The 17,433-nt window shown below is 33.2% G+C and overlaps 1 protein-coding gene across 3 annotated transcripts in view; it reads right to left on the bottom strand.

Annotated features, from left to right (window-relative positions):
* LOC128991824 (aquaporin AQPAe.a-like) overlaps positions 1-17,207 on the bottom strand; it is a 36,742-nt gene extending 19,535 nt beyond the window's left edge. For all 3 annotated transcript variants that reach the window (XM_054415026.1, XM_054415024.1, XM_054415025.1), the window contains exon 1: positions 17,113-17,207. The gene's annotated coding sequence lies outside the window, so the exon portion shown is untranslated. The remainder of the gene's footprint in view (positions 1-17,112) is intronic.
* Between the last annotated feature and the right edge of the window lie 226 nt (positions 17,208-17,433).

Here is a 17,433-nt window from a genome sequence, read left to right as displayed (position 1 = left end):
TTTACTCTCACATTAAATTCACACTTTAACTCATAACTCTTAGTGTCGTCCCTGCATTGTTTATTCAAGCTATCTTATTCACTTTGCTACACGACAAATCCAAGACAGATCACCCAACAATACTAAGTACGAAGACAGGCAATTTATGATAAACAACGCACGTCGGGAAGATTCAAATCTAGGTTGATTCACTGACTCAGACCTAATTGCCCTCAACTGCATTCCAAATTGGGATAAAGAAAAGCAAACCAGTTCCATTACTTGGACGACATTGACAGATAGACTGAATGGCTAATGGCCTTGGAAGTTGCAGAAGCTTATCTAAAGCTTGTCTTAAGCTTGCGTGGGTTCTGGGTTTGCGAATACGCCTGACAGATGATCATGATTTATACTTTTGTTTAAGAGCAAATATATGGCTCAGTTTCTTATATACATTATTTGTTCGTCACTCTGTGGCATAAATTGTTTCAGTGTAATAAATTGTTGACTTTTAACATCAAGATTGTTTATGTGGTGTTGATAAAACAGGCTAAACATGTTGCAATGTAAATCAATGAAATTATAATAGCCAACTACGGCTTCAACAATAAGACTATGTTTGTTTCAAGACTAATTTGCACAAAAACCTTGAGGCTTGTTTCTGTAAATGGATATTGTAATAAAAATTATTCCATGACTTCTTTGAATCAGTGAGTAATTGGAAGCCTGCGGACACGTCATTCAAGATCATTGTTTATAGTCTATTAATAAAGATTACACTTCTAAAAGTACAAAACATAGAAACAAAAACAATAACAGAGATGAGCGGTCTTCTTGTGATGACCGTGTCAATATCGAAGAATCTCTATTACTCACAAAAACAATGACAAAATTTATTTTCACCAAAAGATACTGATGAGGTTACATCCTTAAGTTTTCACGCTCTTTTTATACTTCATTCAGCATTGATGGAAACCTAGAATTACGAATTGTCATCTAATTTGGTCAACATCAACTAAAGATAGCCTAAGGGTAATTTAAGTCTCAAATGTTGTTTTGCGAAAGTATTATCTCCTGACAAGACTTCAGCGAGAGCTTTCGAAGAAGAGTAAAACGTAGTGTAAGTTGCAGGAATTAGCGGTTTCTTTTCGCCCGCATGCACGAAGAGAACCAGTTCTGAAGACTTTTTGCCTTCTGGTAGTTGGAACCTGTAATTTGAGGAGGTGGTCGAAAAACCCAGTTGGAGTTCCAACGAATGTGTTCGTTGTTTTGTTTTATCTTCAGCATCATCCCACAGGCTACAAGACTTTGTTCAACAGCCCAGTTGTGTCCATGTTGCGGTCGTCCATTTACCGGTCAAGAGCAAAATCGTCCATTTACCGTCCATCAACCCAAAAATCTGGAGGGATGGGTCAAAAATATTTTTCCATTTTGCAGTCACATATTTCTAAAATCCCGAGAACACGTGAGCCAGGTTGATGACTCAGAGCGGGGAGCCAGGCCAACGTACAACTATTGGTGCCAATAGTATGTGACCAAAAACTATGCACTCCTTCCCCCACCTGCTTTATTTTTGACTAAACCATTTATTTAGCAAAAATAGTTTACCTGCTGTCTGCAAGGTGGTAATACCTACGTGTTTGATAATTACCGTATTATTTAAGTTCGAATTATATAGTTAGTGCATCTTAATAATATCATGGAGACATGATTTGTGATTTCAGAAGAATCTGTCTGTTAATATAACAGTGGCTCCGTCAACAACTCCTCGTGAAGATCTAAATCTTGACATCTGCAAACACTCAAGAAGTACTGTTGCTGCTTTATGTGCATGGAACATATTCATTCAAAATAGTCAGGTATTCTAGGAATCGAAACCTGACCACAAATTGGAAAACCTCCCCTCCCTAGAGCCTCCTCACCCCCACACTTGACCGGTTAATGGACTGACCGGTAAATGGACTGACTGCAAAATGGAAGACACCCAAGACTGTTCAACAGCCCGAACTGATTCCTGAACTCTTGGGTAATACCTATTATTTTTGCAAGTTTGCAAGTTTGTGGTTTGAACGATGTTATGTATTTCACTCAATTCGGAAAGGTGTTCTGCATTCACTCAACTATTGTGATTAATGTTTCGTAAATAGCTAGAATATTCTGTTACTACAACGTTTTCTGTAGTATTAGCTTAGATTCTTTCTCATAAATTCATCCAAAAGAAAGATACATTGTAATGGCGAAAATTATTATTGTTTTATACACAACAAATCAAAAACTTCATGCATCCCACCATAAACTTATGATAACACGTTCGGTTTCTAAAAACTCATTCCTGGAGTTTTATGTCCGGTACCGCTTGAATGCGCTCATGTCAACTAAATATATGTTCCCCCTTTTTAATTTAGTAGAACTTTTACACTTTGCATTTTACTTTAAGGATTTCATACCGGAAAACAAACACAAGTTCACATATAAATCGTTTTGTTTTCGAAATTATCAACTTTGTGAAAATGCCAATACAATTTAGAGAAAACATCGCACTCGAATTTTAACGTACACAAAATCACTTAATCAATAGAATATTGTATCTTATTGGGGTGTGAGAGATTAATAATTACCCTCATATTCAGTGTGTACGTGCAGAACTATCAACTTACTCAACATTCAGATAACAAAAACCGCTTCCATGTAAACTTCCTAGCAAAACATTCCAGCATAAACAAACCTTTCCACTCGATATGTTTCCATTTCTTATCATCTTGTTTGGACACCAGCTATCAGTTACCAGGGCTACCGGTTTCTGTTTGACTTTGGCTCTTATCATTTGATACGTTTGATATAATGCATCAAGTGATCAGTCTCAAGTATTCCTAAGTGTCCTGGGTCACAAGTACAGACGGTTCTTATCATTGACGTTATCAACAACAAATCCCAGATGCCTTCGGAAGCATTCCGTTCTCACAGCTATAAATTGAGTCGTAATATAAAGGATTTCGTTGATCTAAGATTAAAATAGACGTCCTCGTTGACAGTTTTATGGTTATTGTGATATAGTGATTGAAAGCCTGACGTGTTTAGTCTAAATACATTATATATTCTAGTAACAGTGACAAGACTTTTTACTATGTATATATTTAATGGTGTTCTGTCCTAGGTTACACTATAAAAGAAACTATAACCAGTCAAATGTCCATAGTTGTAAAGTCAAAAATAAGTTGCATGCAATTTAGAAAGGACTAATTTAAAAGTAAAAGTTTGTTGATAATTAAACGCTCAGATGAGTTGACAAATAATCGATAGATTTTACATTTAAAAGGTAGGTAAACTAAGGTTTTCTATTAATACTCGTAAATAATAAAAAACCAAATAAAGGAACTTGGATTTGGCTTTACATTCTTTTGACACAAAAGAATTAAGTAATCGATAGTTAGGGTGTAGTATTCAAGGGGAGAACAAGACTTCTATCTCGGTGGTCCCGGGTTCAAATCCAACTAATCCCCATTTTATGTCATATTACCACTTAATAATTCGTAGTTGATACTACGAAAATTTACAATAGTTTAATAGATTTTACCACGTATTCATTGGTAAACTTTCTTGTCTTGTGCGATTTTCTTTGTGATTCATTGCAGATCTACTCTACGAATCGTTCAGCGACACTAACGCCCAAAATATTATTTTTGGATCCAAACTCTGAGCGGCACGTTCCGACCAACTTCTAATGCGGAACAGTCGACAGCGGAAATAAATTTGGCGCAAACGTCGTCAGCTTACGGAAAATGAAAACCGACTATTTCCGTTGCAAGATGGGAAGTATGGCTTTTAGCAATTCATGAACTGTTACTGTGTTAATCGCTTTCTTTTCAAGTTGGCAATATTTAAAGATTAAATTTAGCATATTTACAAAATCATTATAAAAATTGTAAAAAGCAGGAATATAAGGTGTGTTAAGTATGATGACAAAAAGTATTCCAAAAATATATTACTTTCGTTACTGTAACCATTAATGGAACTTTGATTTCATGACATCTTGCTCTGTTGATAAGTTTCCCAAATTATTTACTACGAAAGTGTAGGTGATAAAACAGGTTGTCCGCCAAAGGATTACCTACGCACTCGCCCATGCAGACATTTCGTCTTCATTCTTTGCGTTTTTATGAGGCTCATTCGTAGTATATATTTCAAAATGTCCAATCAAAGGGGACGATTCTAAGCGTCCAGCTTTTGAAATGTTTAGCCAGGTATAAGTTAGTTGTGAATGAACTTCCATGCCTTAATTATAACTATAAGTATTCTGTTGATTAATGCGCCAATAGTGCAGCAAAATCTCTAATCACACATTTTGACTCTCTTTGCCAGAATTTGTGGAGTTTTAGATTCCAATCTATAAAAGATCTAATGTTTTGTTGAGCAGAAAGGAAGCAAATGTAGTCAACTATACCGAATAGGTAGCGTAGTAGCCAATGAGTATTTTAACGTAGTAGGGATTGCTATTTTGTATCATCTAATGCGTGTATTAGTACACAAATCCAATATCAAACTACAAAATTGAGGTTTGAAAATGCAATCTTACCTTTCATAGTAAGAACACTAGTTCGATCCTGATTAAAGTCAACCCCTTTTATGACTCGAAACTAAACCCAGCTGTGCATTATTTTTAATTTGTTATAAATAGTCATGAGAAAACAATTCCAACTTAGTCACCAACAAAGACACAATCTTTAATCAATCTAAATCACTCAATCTTCTAAAATTTACTCGTGTCTCAGCCCCTTATTAATCTAATAATTTCCAATTTGACCCCAACCACCAAAGTCCGTTACTTTTCAAACTCTGCCTAAGACCTGAGAGCAGCTGGTGCAGAGCCCAGTGAGAACAAGAAGACCTTAACGACTACACGCGTGATAATAGCTATAATCAATGTCCGAGCATTCCGACAGGACTGGACTTGTTGATCATTGTTGTCTTGCTCTATACCTCTGGCTATGATAATGTAACAACCGCTGGTCAGTTGTATAACGTGCAATTTGATATGTGCATTGCAATGAGTTTCAACTTTGTTGGTTTTGTTGAATTGGTTCGAATTGCTAGTTTCGTTCGGAGTTTTCACTTTCTATTTGTTTGATGTGAGATATTCGGCTAGAAAAACATTATATTTTGGAAATAGAGAGAAAGAAGTATTTGAAACAAAGATTATTAGGCTAATTATTATTATTACTGACTAAATTAGGACACAACTGGGTGTTTTTTAACCCAAATATGAGTGTGGAATGAAGTGAAATACCCTGTATAGCTTACGAACAGCTGTTTTGTTTTAGCTAGAACCAATTATTAAAAACCATAGCCCACAGCAATGTTCATTTATACATTTGTGAGTTTAGTTATAGACAAAAATAATTAAATATAGACCGTCAGCTGTGCTAGACCATAGGTTCTGGCGCACACCGCTGGGAGTGTCATGTAGTTACCACCTACGTGCTACGTAACTACACGGCGCTCCCAGCTTCGTGTGCCAGAACCTACGGTGACCATGGTAACCACACATGGTTTAATAGATTGGTGTGTGGTTAAAACTGCATACCGTATACCGTTCGGATTATTTTCTTAAGATTTATAATTTTTTTTTTCCAAGCATTGATATATCGCAGGTAGACTTTACTTTTAAATTGTCATACCACAAGTTTTTATACTATTGTTTCTTTTATATCAGAACAGATTGCTTAAGGTGTTGTACTTTTTAGCTATTTTACCACAGGAAAATGTTAGAGAACTTCTTTAATAGTAGCTTACAGCATTTTCAAAGCGTAGTCAAATACCTGTAAAGTTGTTTAATAGATTACTGTCCACGATTTGTAGCATTTTTTTCATTCATAATATATTTCTAGAGAAGAAATACGTTAACCGATCAGATAATTATAAGTAATTTCAAATGTTAGTGATGAATGGTACAAAATGTGTTAGTGTGCCTGTTTGAGCTTATGAAGACTTTAGTCCGAACCACACAAGCTGACCTACTTCAATACAAGTTGCAATGAGTTTGAGTTTCCGTTTGCAACCATTTCCGTTTTGAGTTTGGGGAAATTCCAAAAAATCTTACTATACCTTTCACCAGGAAGTATTCGTACTACATTCAAAAGTAAACATTCTTAGAACTGCAATTGTGAGCACTGATTTAGAATAATAATCGGACGTTGACCTGTGTGCTTGCCCAAATAGAACTTCCCGATTTAAAAATACCTCCTTTCCTATATCTGACTAGTTACCTCAACCAACCGAACGAGTAATATTGATTATTCGATTGTTTAATTCGGTATATCGTTTGGTTAGTTATGTTAGGTTAACCATACCTAACTAACCAAACGATATATCAAATAATCGATATATCGATCGATATTTTCGTTCGGTTGTTTATGCCAACAGATATACAGTATTATGTCTATATACAAATATTAATATTTTTGTTTTCGTTGAATAATTTTCACTTAGAGGCTCACCACAATCAACACACTAATATTTACCGAATGAGCACAAACACTAAGTAAGAAAAATTCAACTATATGGAACACGAGATCAGACAACAGGCACAATTGAATAATAACTGCCATCCAGGAATTTAACACCGACCCATAAAATAAAGTACTTTACGGTGGGGGCATGGGGGTTTATGGGAAATGAGTGCTTCAGTATTGGTGGATACATTAAAAATATTTTCTCAGTTCTTACGAACATGTCTGTTCAACGAATACAACAATAGGCTAATTAGCTCTTCGCGAACTATGAAGAATGGAATATTTATGAAGATGCATCACCAACCTTCCCTACAATAGAGTCATCTGATTGTATATGAAACATTGTTCTAAGTCAAAACTGAATATGTGATCATCGCGATTCTCAGAAACATCATACATTGCTGAATAAATATGAATATCACAATATTCATATTCATGAGCTTTGTAAAATCACTGAGTGGGTAGTTTCAAAATACGTTAAAGTAGATCATACAAGTTTTTGTTTGAAGAAATTTTGGGTTTTTGTACCAATCGTTATCTTTAATTACTTCTTTGTATACTCCAAAAAAACAAATTAAACCGTTTACACCCCCAAAGGGGTAAGTACACATAACCAGGAATTACAAGTTAACTAAAAACTGTGATTTGAAAATTATATTTTAAAACAATTTTTCTTAAACCGCTGCTTGACTTTTTCTTTCCAAACCGCTATATTATTACTTTACACACATCAAATGTGAATTTTATTGATGCTTGTAAGTTTATCAAGTATAAACAAATCTTATCAATTTAACATACAATCTCAATACAGCTCTTAGCAGAAGCAGGGAGACAAGTCTAAAGCTGGGTGACATATTACTGTACAGTGGTAGATCAAATAAACACATACTTATTAACAAATGTTATAATTTTTGAGGCCCTTGGTAGGAAATAAAGTATACAAAATTATCTATTATGATTTTTTAAACTTTTATTCAATTTATTGTTAGTCGATTGAGAGTAAAGCGTAACTTATTAAAGTTGAATATCTTTTGGTAGGGTAGTGTTAAAGTACTTAAGCTCACATGAAAAAAACATTCATAAATACTTTAATGAAACCTTTTTTTCGTAGACGTGTATTTACCAAACACGCAATGAATTGCATTCAGTAAAGAATAATGAAGAAGAAGAAAACGGAAGTGTAAAAAGCAGAACTACGCTACACGTCATACATATTGAATATGCATGTCTTCGCATGCGGGTAAGATAGCGGTAGCTGTCTGTGGTATTGCCAAGAGAAAACCAAAGTAGCTCAGAAGTAAAATATACTATCTAAATACAAGAAAAAAAATACGTTTTACAAAAAGTTCTTAAGTTTTGTCCCTAAAGTTTATAATTAAAATGTTCACTGAGCAAACCTAACATAACCTAACCTAACCTAACTCAACCTAACCTAACCTAACCTTACCTCATTTGACATAAGTAAAATTACAATTTACAGTGCACAGTGTACAGTGATTCATAGGTTAAACGTTTCTTTGTTAATTCATAATACACTACTGCAATGGTAAAGTTTATTTAATTCTATGATTTCTAAATAATTTTTACGGTTCTAAGTTGTTCCACATATATATAGTTAGATAGCAGTTTCATGAGATCTAAATCATAACCTTTGGAGAGTGAAATCTTAAGTTATATTCTGATACGAGTTCTAAATGGAGTGGAGGCTTCCATTCCAAAACATAATGCTAAAATCCTACACATAAGTACTTAAGCTACTTTTAACTACCTCACTTAAAACCTACAACCCATTAAAACCCTTTTTGGTTTCGAAATTGCAATTAAAGACTCAAACAAACAACTTTAAGCAAATAGAGGTTTCCATAGCGTTAATGGACTGGAGTCAGCCCTAATTGGTTTTACTTGTATATACTTCTATTGTGTGATAACACGTCTTAAATCGTCTACGCTTATTTCCTTTGAAGCAAACAATTCTTCTTGTCGTCACAATATTTAAACTTAACCCTGTGTAATGTCCTTAGAATTTTTACCTACGAACGTTTTTCAAAGTAGCCTTTTCAATTGAGTTATCAGAAATAAGAAAATAACTTAACAGTATTGTTTACTTACTTAAAAGCGTTGTTTTCTTACTTAACAACACGAGTAACGGACCAATGAGGTTCAAGGATTGAGAGGAAAAGAAGTAAAATTGTAATGCTTCGAACGTCAACTTATCAGCTGTTAAGACCAATTTAATTGTTAATGAGTAGTGCAATTAGTGGTACAATGTTTCGTTGCATCACTGTCAGTGGCAATGAAAACACTGTCGTAGGTAAATTTGTGTACGCAACTCGCGTAAATAATGTTAACGACACTCGTAGACGTTTTTAAGGCACTCGCCAAGTAAATTTCTACTCGTGTCGTAAATACTATATTTACGCGATCGTCGCCTTAACTTCTTTAACAGTTTAAATTTTAACTTAGGGGCTTAACACGAAAGCTAGAAAGTTAACATGCTTAGAAATTTTACATGGCGTGTATTGAAAAAAGACTAAAATAATAAGATGATTGAAATGGACAAAAAAATTCTAATGAGTTACCTTCTAATGGGATAGTCTTTAAATTAGTGTTTATAGAGATGCCTATTTAAACATAATACTTTTATAATTTCGTCGTCTAAAATAGCTAGTATGATAAACAATCAAAATATTAATAAATACTGTGGGAACAAGTATAAAACAATCTTCTGTTTTTAAAATAGTTAAAGGAAAATTCCATGCACCTTTTACAAAGGAAGAGTAAATTGCATTAGTTTCGGGATTTCACAAATTTGCAGCAAGTTATGCAGCTGAACAGATTTTCTAGAACACTCATTTGTCAAGTAATTTACATGAAAGACGAGGTTTCTGAAAGACCACCTACTTACCTTATTACTTACTTCTTTCACAAAATGACACTACTTGTTAATGTTTTCACTTGTTTTAAAATATTCCATTCTGTTTTAATAGTTAAGAGGTTAACTTTTCAAACCCTAAAATTCGTTGTTTTGTACATTTCCTAATTTATTTACGTTATTATTTTTTTTTTATTTAGTTAGAAGTGTCTGGGTACAGTATTCCTTAAATTAAAATAACATTCATAATCTAGCTTGAGAGGGAGTACTGTTTTAATTAATTGTTAGTGGGTACCAAGAGTAATATGTCAAGTATGTATCAAATTACAGTAATGGATACTTAAAATCAATTAACCTCAAACCATTGGCACTGATCACTTTTATATTGGTTGAGTAGGAAAATCAAAACCCATTTTAACTTTTTAAACCATCCCTAAAACATTGTAGGGGCCCAACCTAGTAAGTGTTATTAGATAAATAATTAGGATAACTAAACAAGCAAAACAATTATTTTCGAGGAACCCCTCAGAAAATATTCATTTAATATGTTACAACATATAAAAAACCGAATGTTGGATTTTATTAAGAGATAAATTCACCCAATAAAAATATTGTTTCCTAAGGTGGACTATGCTCACAGATTTAAAAGAAAATTGTGAAATTAAGTTAAACATGTAACACGTCCTTCAAAATTAAATTATTTAAGAAAAAAATACAAAAACTATGATCAATTACCTGTAACAGATTTTAAAACACGCATCGAAGTCAATTTCACATAGAGCTCACGTCACAAAAACAATTGATCCAAAATTAAAGCCGGAGTTTAATTTTAAGCCGTGGCTTTAATATTTTACACTTGCACAAACTGATGATAAACAGAACCTAGCACAGGATGGGAGCAACTGAGTTAGAGATCAATGTAGGAAGTCGATCATAGTCCTCCCTTCTGTCATAAACCCCCAGATTTATTCCTTGGTGTAATCTTATATTGAGCCTGTCGTGTGGGCCACCGTTAAACCCTGACTGACTTGTAAACCATAACTATTAGTGTTCGAATAGTTTATGTGCATTTGTACACAGAATCACTGCACGTCTTACTCTTGTTGGCTGATAACGTTTATCAGGTGTCTAGATTATTTTACAATTTGATAAGAATATATTAGTACTATAATTTTATGTTTCCAATTTAAAAGGTGAAAGTAAATTGGTTGCTTATTCTGGCATAAAACGTCAATACAATGGGGAAATTATTATATGATAATGTGTGTAATATATAGAAGCTTTTAGCAACACAAAATATTACTAATAATCGTTAGAAAAGGTTTTAACACCTATACAGGGAGTAAGCTTTTCTAGTTATTGAGATTTTTTAGTTTTCTGACATGTGTAACAAAACAAAATAAGTATTAGGTCCCCGATTAAGGTCAATAACTTTTTTTGTAAGCTACTTAATAAAACTGGAATTGTCACATTTTGTTCCACAGACGAAGAACTCACGTCTCAAAAATATTCATATTTGAGTATCTACTCTTTCAATTTGCCTTTAGTTATTCAGTTTGAAAAGAAAAAAAATTACCACCGGTACACAGAGTTTTAACAATTCAACGTAACCCAAGTGCATAGAACGTTTTTGTGGTTTATAATACTAATAAGTCACTAATACTATTTCGTTTTAGGCATACCAATGACAAAGGAATACGTGCTCAATTTCATGACGTTCCACAAGTATTTTTATACCATATTTAGAATATTTTTAATACTTGTGTAAATAATTTTTCTTCTAAAAAAATAGGACTACCGAGAAAATTTACTTTAGGCAACCATGGTAACAACAAACTACTTAAAAACCCACACGATAAAATTGTACTAACATTACTGAAGTTCCAACAATGAAATAGTCCAATTAATCCTTAATTGTCGCAACATATGGTCACTAGAAAGCTATGAGTCAGCTGAAGGCACTAGCTGCGGGCTCAGGCAATAAAAGAAGTTCCTGCACAGTTTATTGTGGGGGACGACCTGGCGATTTGTGAATAGAAAGTAGTCTTGGAACATTCCTTGAGTCAGGTCAAATCCCGTTAGTCTTGCAGATCTTTGGCACAAGTGCTATAAATGTGTGCGAGTTGGTCTACATATCAAAAGGAAAACTGCACGTAGCCATTCAGAACCGAATGTTTACAGTGTTGACTCTTTTATAGTGAATACTGGAGATATCCATGATGGTTCGAAATGGTATCTTGCTTTCCTCGGTACCTTGTTGGACTTTTCATAGTCCTGGTCGAAGAAACAGCTGATATAAGTCAATAAAAATCCAATCGAACCATCAATTTGATTCTTCACTAACTCTGCATTACTTAAAACGGTTTTAGAACTACTACATAGTTAATTAGCACTATTAGAAGTACGGTTTTAACTATATAACTTAACTTAACCTAACCTAACCTAACACTAACCTAATCCTAAACTAATCCAACCTAACTTAACCTAACCTAACCTAACTTAACCAAACACAACCTAACCTAACCTATTAGATAGATTATATCGATCTCTTAGTGAAGATAAGTGATTGGTCATTGATAGAATATGAGGTTGCCTACCAACAGATCTCTGAAATTTTAACTACTAACCGGTTGAGCCTAGAATATCTTTGGAGTCGAATTTGAAAGCCTGGAAATATCCTACCCATCTAATATTTAAAAGTCGTTTGTATAGACTTATTATAGATATAAATAGGCCTATTGCGATTAATTTGAATAATTCTAAAGGGACATAATTCTATGTCTCACATCTTGGTTTGTGCGTGTAAACATTTGCGAAAACTTGTTGTAAGTAAATTATTCAAAATAACTTAAATCAACACTTCATCTCCCTCATAGCGTAATCGTGACAAAATTATATTTTATATCAAACATGACATAGTTAGAACTAACCTTCTTTTCCTTCCTACATTATGTACCGTATTTACTGTAAACAATGCTACGTATTTTTAGACACTCATTTGCCTCATCAAGCTCGTGACCGCGTTGACCTTAGAGTATGAAACCTTCAAACATTACCCATTAGGTAATCTTCTGCAGTTAACAATGCTTTTGGCGTTTAAGTTACACAATTCCGGTATAATTTGCTACTTCCTTATCTTCTGAGAGTGAATTTCACGGGGTTGTAGCTTTATGTCGCAAAACTGAGGAAGTAGAGTTACTCTACTTCTAGGAGAAAGTCCTACAGTAATAAAGTAGTTAATTTGCTCTTGTGTTTTTAATTTTTGCATTACACACTTGCTTGAAAAAGATTGCTTTGTCCTTATGGTAACTAACTAACACGCTTAAGAATTAATCTGTATTGTTAATAAGCAGCAAATATATTAATGGTATTTTTGAAGAAAAGTAAAGTATGAGGTGAAGATTGCATAGATATGTAGAATGACCTAGATTAAAGGCATTGGCTTTAGATATGGCAATTGTAAGATTTTCTTCAAAATTTAAAGTTTTTTATGTTTGATTGATGGGTAGTAAATCTAGAGCGCAATAAAGGCAACAAAATATTTCTCTAATTTATATCTAACCAGGACAGTTTTTGAAAATATCTGATAAAGGATAGCTCCTTGATCATAGTTAGGTCGAAGAAGAATAAGAAGAATGAGAGCTCGTGGCGCAGTTTTAAACCACCAAAAAGCACAATATTACCATCCTCCGGTTATAGAGTAGAAAAATAAATTTGTTCCATCGTATTAGCTTCAAAGTAGCTAATCCATAAAGATTACGATACATCTAAGTTATGTTTAATCCTTGTTGCTGAACAGAAACTTAAAACATCTGATTTAGCGCTGGCATCATAACTCAAAATTTCAGTAATCAAATACATAACATAATCGATTACCCTCCAGTATTAATCTCACATGATTATTTAAAACCGTAATCAACCAGATACCTAATATTTGTTTACGAAATCCTAAACACAAGTTGGGAAACTTTCTAAACAAAATGGCGATTGCGAATAACGATAATAATACAGAGGTTGATATTTGTTTTGGACACTGTACTTAACAAACAACACATGGCAACATTAGAAAACACACTTCTTACATCAGTGAGCCAAAATACCAACAAACCATAACCCCCCCCCCCACCCCCCCCCAAACATTCGTCTGTTGGCACTTGCAACAAAACAATAACATGCTTTAAGAAACCGCGTCCAATACAAGTTTGTGACAAGCTTTTCTCGGATTACATTATATTTATATTTGTTTCGTCCACCATGAGTGATCTTGAAATAGGAATACAGCTTAGAATGATTGGTTAGTGTTCTTTAAAGCTACTAAAAATAGATTTGGTTAAAAGGATAAGTTGAGTGTTGATGAACTTTTCAAATTTTAATATTGAACTTGGATACTTAAGTAGCCAGTTAAGTATGTACACTGAAGGGACGAAAAATTAAATATAGGCTGTCAGCAGTGCTGGTATTAGCATATGTTCTGGCGTCCACCGCTGGGAGTCCCGTGTAGTTACGTAGCACGTACGCCGCAAGTACACGGTGCTCCCAGTGGTGGACGCCAGAACCTATGCTAATCGCAACACGGCTGACGGTCTATATTTCATGTTTTTTATGATAGTATTTTCAGTGTATTTTTTAAGCATGCTTTGTACTTTGAGGGGAATTTTAAACTCTCTCATAGTGTTACTAATTTTTATCTAATTTTTTACATCCTAACATCATAAAATATTCTTTATCACAACTTGCCGTTACTTCGTGGTAAAGTGTTTAAAGGCAAAAGTGTTTTATTTTACCCATTCAAGAATTGTAGAGTCTAAGTTAGTTTGACCTAAAAAGAAAGTTGTGTGTATCGAGCTGACCTGAAGGCATTCGTTAACGTTTGAGATAACAGTATTAGTGTAATGGTTTTAATCATCAGCTGAGAGATATTGAACTTGCTAACTATAATTCAGTTTGGAAAAAGTATGATTTTTATCCTCTGTTCTACATTTCTTAAAAAAAAAAAATTAACATATGATACGTTTAGTATTTTTGAACTGGATTTTTCACGAAACAAATTAGTATGACAATTAACAATGTAAATATTTATGATTATAAAGTGGCTGAATCCTATTATAAACACCGATGTACTGTTTCAAAACTACTTCAGAACAACCAAAAGCTGAAAAAATTGGAACTAATTGTTTACTGGTTTAGATCTAATATTTAATTCAAGGACGACAATTAAAAATATTGAAACACCAAACTAATTTCTTGAATATTGATTAAAGAAAAGCTAATACTGTTTTTCTATCTATGATTCCGTCTCTAGTTAAAACGAATAATAAAATCTAATAAGAAATAGTATAAAATGTAAACAAAAGCTATAACTTAAACATAATCTTATATGCTAAAAGAATTTTGCAAAATTGATGACAGCTAGCTTGACCATACTACAACACCGAATTACACGCGGTTGGTACCAAATGAAAGATATTTTCCTGTAAATGTGCAGCATAAGTTAAAATAGGCTCAAAAATAAGGACAAAAAATGGATTTAAAACAATCTATTTTTAATTTGTCATAGGTCTTATGGGTTTGCCATGTTGGTGACGAAATAACAACAAAATATAAACAGAAAATCAAAACAAATGTAAGAAATTCCAATCACATGTTTTATTTACATCGTGGGGTGAAAATAGAGAATTCTGTATATTACATACGGTACTTTTGGTCGATTTTTCGACCACTGGGCGAGCTCTCGTTTCATCTAAATTATTTTTCTCTTTCAACGTCAACAATACTCTTAATCCAACCATAGCGTGCGCCACTACAATTAATTCTCTCATTCTCTCTCTTCCATCAACTTAACAGACATCTCCTGAGGACCATTTAATTCTAGGCCTAAGGCCTACCACTACGTGCCGACACTTGGTTAAGGCCAAGGCCACTACAATCACATATCTGTCTAGCCTAGAGGTATCGAACGTTTATACTCTATGTAATTGACTCGTGTTTGCTTACTCCATGGCGATGCTAATTCGCGAAACTGACTCAACAGACAATAGGTGATTAAAACAATTTGCAAGTTAAATTCTGACATCTTACACAGGGTTTTTTGTAAGTGATTGTGTTTGGATTTAAGAAAGGTTTTGTTATTTTGTTGCGTTTGGAGTCGTTAAACAATGTTTTCCAAAGAGTAAGATCCTGGAAAATAATTGTTACATATTCTTTGAGCGTATGAGCTACAAATCAGAATTCAAATTAAGTAGTGTTGAATGTACATAGCTACATTAGGATTGAAAAGGACAAATTTTTCTGTCATCCAATTTTGTATTTATTGATGTTATATTTTTTTGTGAATCTAAAAAAACCAGCTTACTCACACACATAAATTTTTACACAACATATGGCTGATATAAGCTGCCATATGTTTAACTATCATAATTGAAAGTGCTTATCAACACAAAAGCAATATTCTGTTATGAATAGTCAAATCAAAACCTTTTATCGTGATACAGAATAAATCAGTATGTTTAGGCATATATCTAACAATGGTCATGGTAGGTACGTCGACGACCAAATGTGGTTACAGTTAAAAAGGAATTTACTAAATTTGATTATAATAAATACTATTACGTAAATACAACAAGTTTTAAAAATATCAATATTTAAATTAAACTACCAATCAAAAAACATTTTAATCCTTACAATTTATGTTGAATCATTAGAGTATAAAATATGTTTTATACATTTTATGAACACGAAATTGGTAAATATAAAGCTTTAATAAAAACAATACTATTACAACATATTCTAAGCAATGCCTTTTGTATGTTAATCTGTTGCCAGACAAAAGTTAGGAGAGTATTAGTTACAGCTGTTCGCTCCCTCTCTTTCTAGTCATGTTTGCCAACTGTCATAGTCTGTTTCTACTGTTTGGATCTGCAGGTGTCCTATTGTTAGGTTCAATGACTTTCAACTTTGGATTTAATTACTTCTGAACGTCTTACAGATGAAAGTTAATGTAATTAGTGCTGGTAGAAATTATGTCATTTATAGCTTTTAAGATGAATTTTTATCTCGTGCAGTAAAGGTATTTGTGACAAATATTTTTGTTTATTATTTTTTTATTTAGATGTATTGAATGATGTTAGTACTCTGTTTAAGATTACGTGACATAAATTAAAAATAATTTACTAATCAAAACCTGTAAACAATGCCAATTTATTTGTAGAAAGATTAACAGTATTTTTAAACGTGTTTAACTTTTTTAATATACTTGCCTTGTATTAAGTTTATTGTAAAACAGTGTAAAAAATTAATTTATTAAGTTAAATGAATGTATGCTTTATTATTTAAAAGAAAAGATTACTACAAACAAATTTTTAACCAGTCTATGAATATATTATTCTATTTATTCCAACCTTTAAATAAAGACTTATGAAAACATGTAACAAATGGTTGTTTATGTTACAAAAATTATTCTGTTTATGTACGTCAAACGATTTTACAATTTCTATCAGTTTTCCCCTTCTTATGTTAAATTTTGTGTAAAATTAGTTACAATACAAAAACTATTAAAATCTGTAAAATCTTTTAAATAATTGGATACTTATAAAAAAACTATGTTATTTACCTAACCAACCACTAATTAAGTTTTCATCCTCATAAACAATTTAAAACCACATCAGGTTAAAAATATATACAAATATTACACACAACTATAAACAAATCAGTTAAAATATTTTCTTAAATAAATAAAAACAATATTCCACTCACCAGCTGTTAGTGTGTCCGGTTAGCTCAGAGCACTGTTCGGCAGTTCGTCCACACAACGACTGACTCTACTCCACTCAACGCACTTCTATAACCCCTCCATTCAGATAGTACTATCTACCTGGTGACGTCACGGTTACTCACGGTGGTACCCTACCATGGGGTTCCTGGAGTCTGTGGGAGTAATTGTGGGGATGTGGGAAAATTTTGTAGTTCTGGGTAAATTTGTGCTGGAGTAAAGTATGAGTCATCCATAATGGAAGATGATTTGTAATCGTAATGTAGCCCAAGTGTTATTGTTTTTATTGTAACAGCTGATTTTTG

Source organism: Macrosteles quadrilineatus, unplaced genomic scaffold, assembly GCF_028750875.1.
Source record: "Macrosteles quadrilineatus isolate MER2022 unplaced genomic scaffold, UCM_ALF_1.0 Scaffold_4__1_contigs__length_99947679, whole genome shotgun sequence".
NCBI lineage: Eukaryota > Metazoa > Arthropoda > Insecta > Hemiptera > Cicadellidae > Macrosteles > Macrosteles quadrilineatus.
The sequence above is the reverse complement of the archived record's forward strand: the minus strand, read 5'-3'. Positions and strand labels throughout refer to the sequence as shown.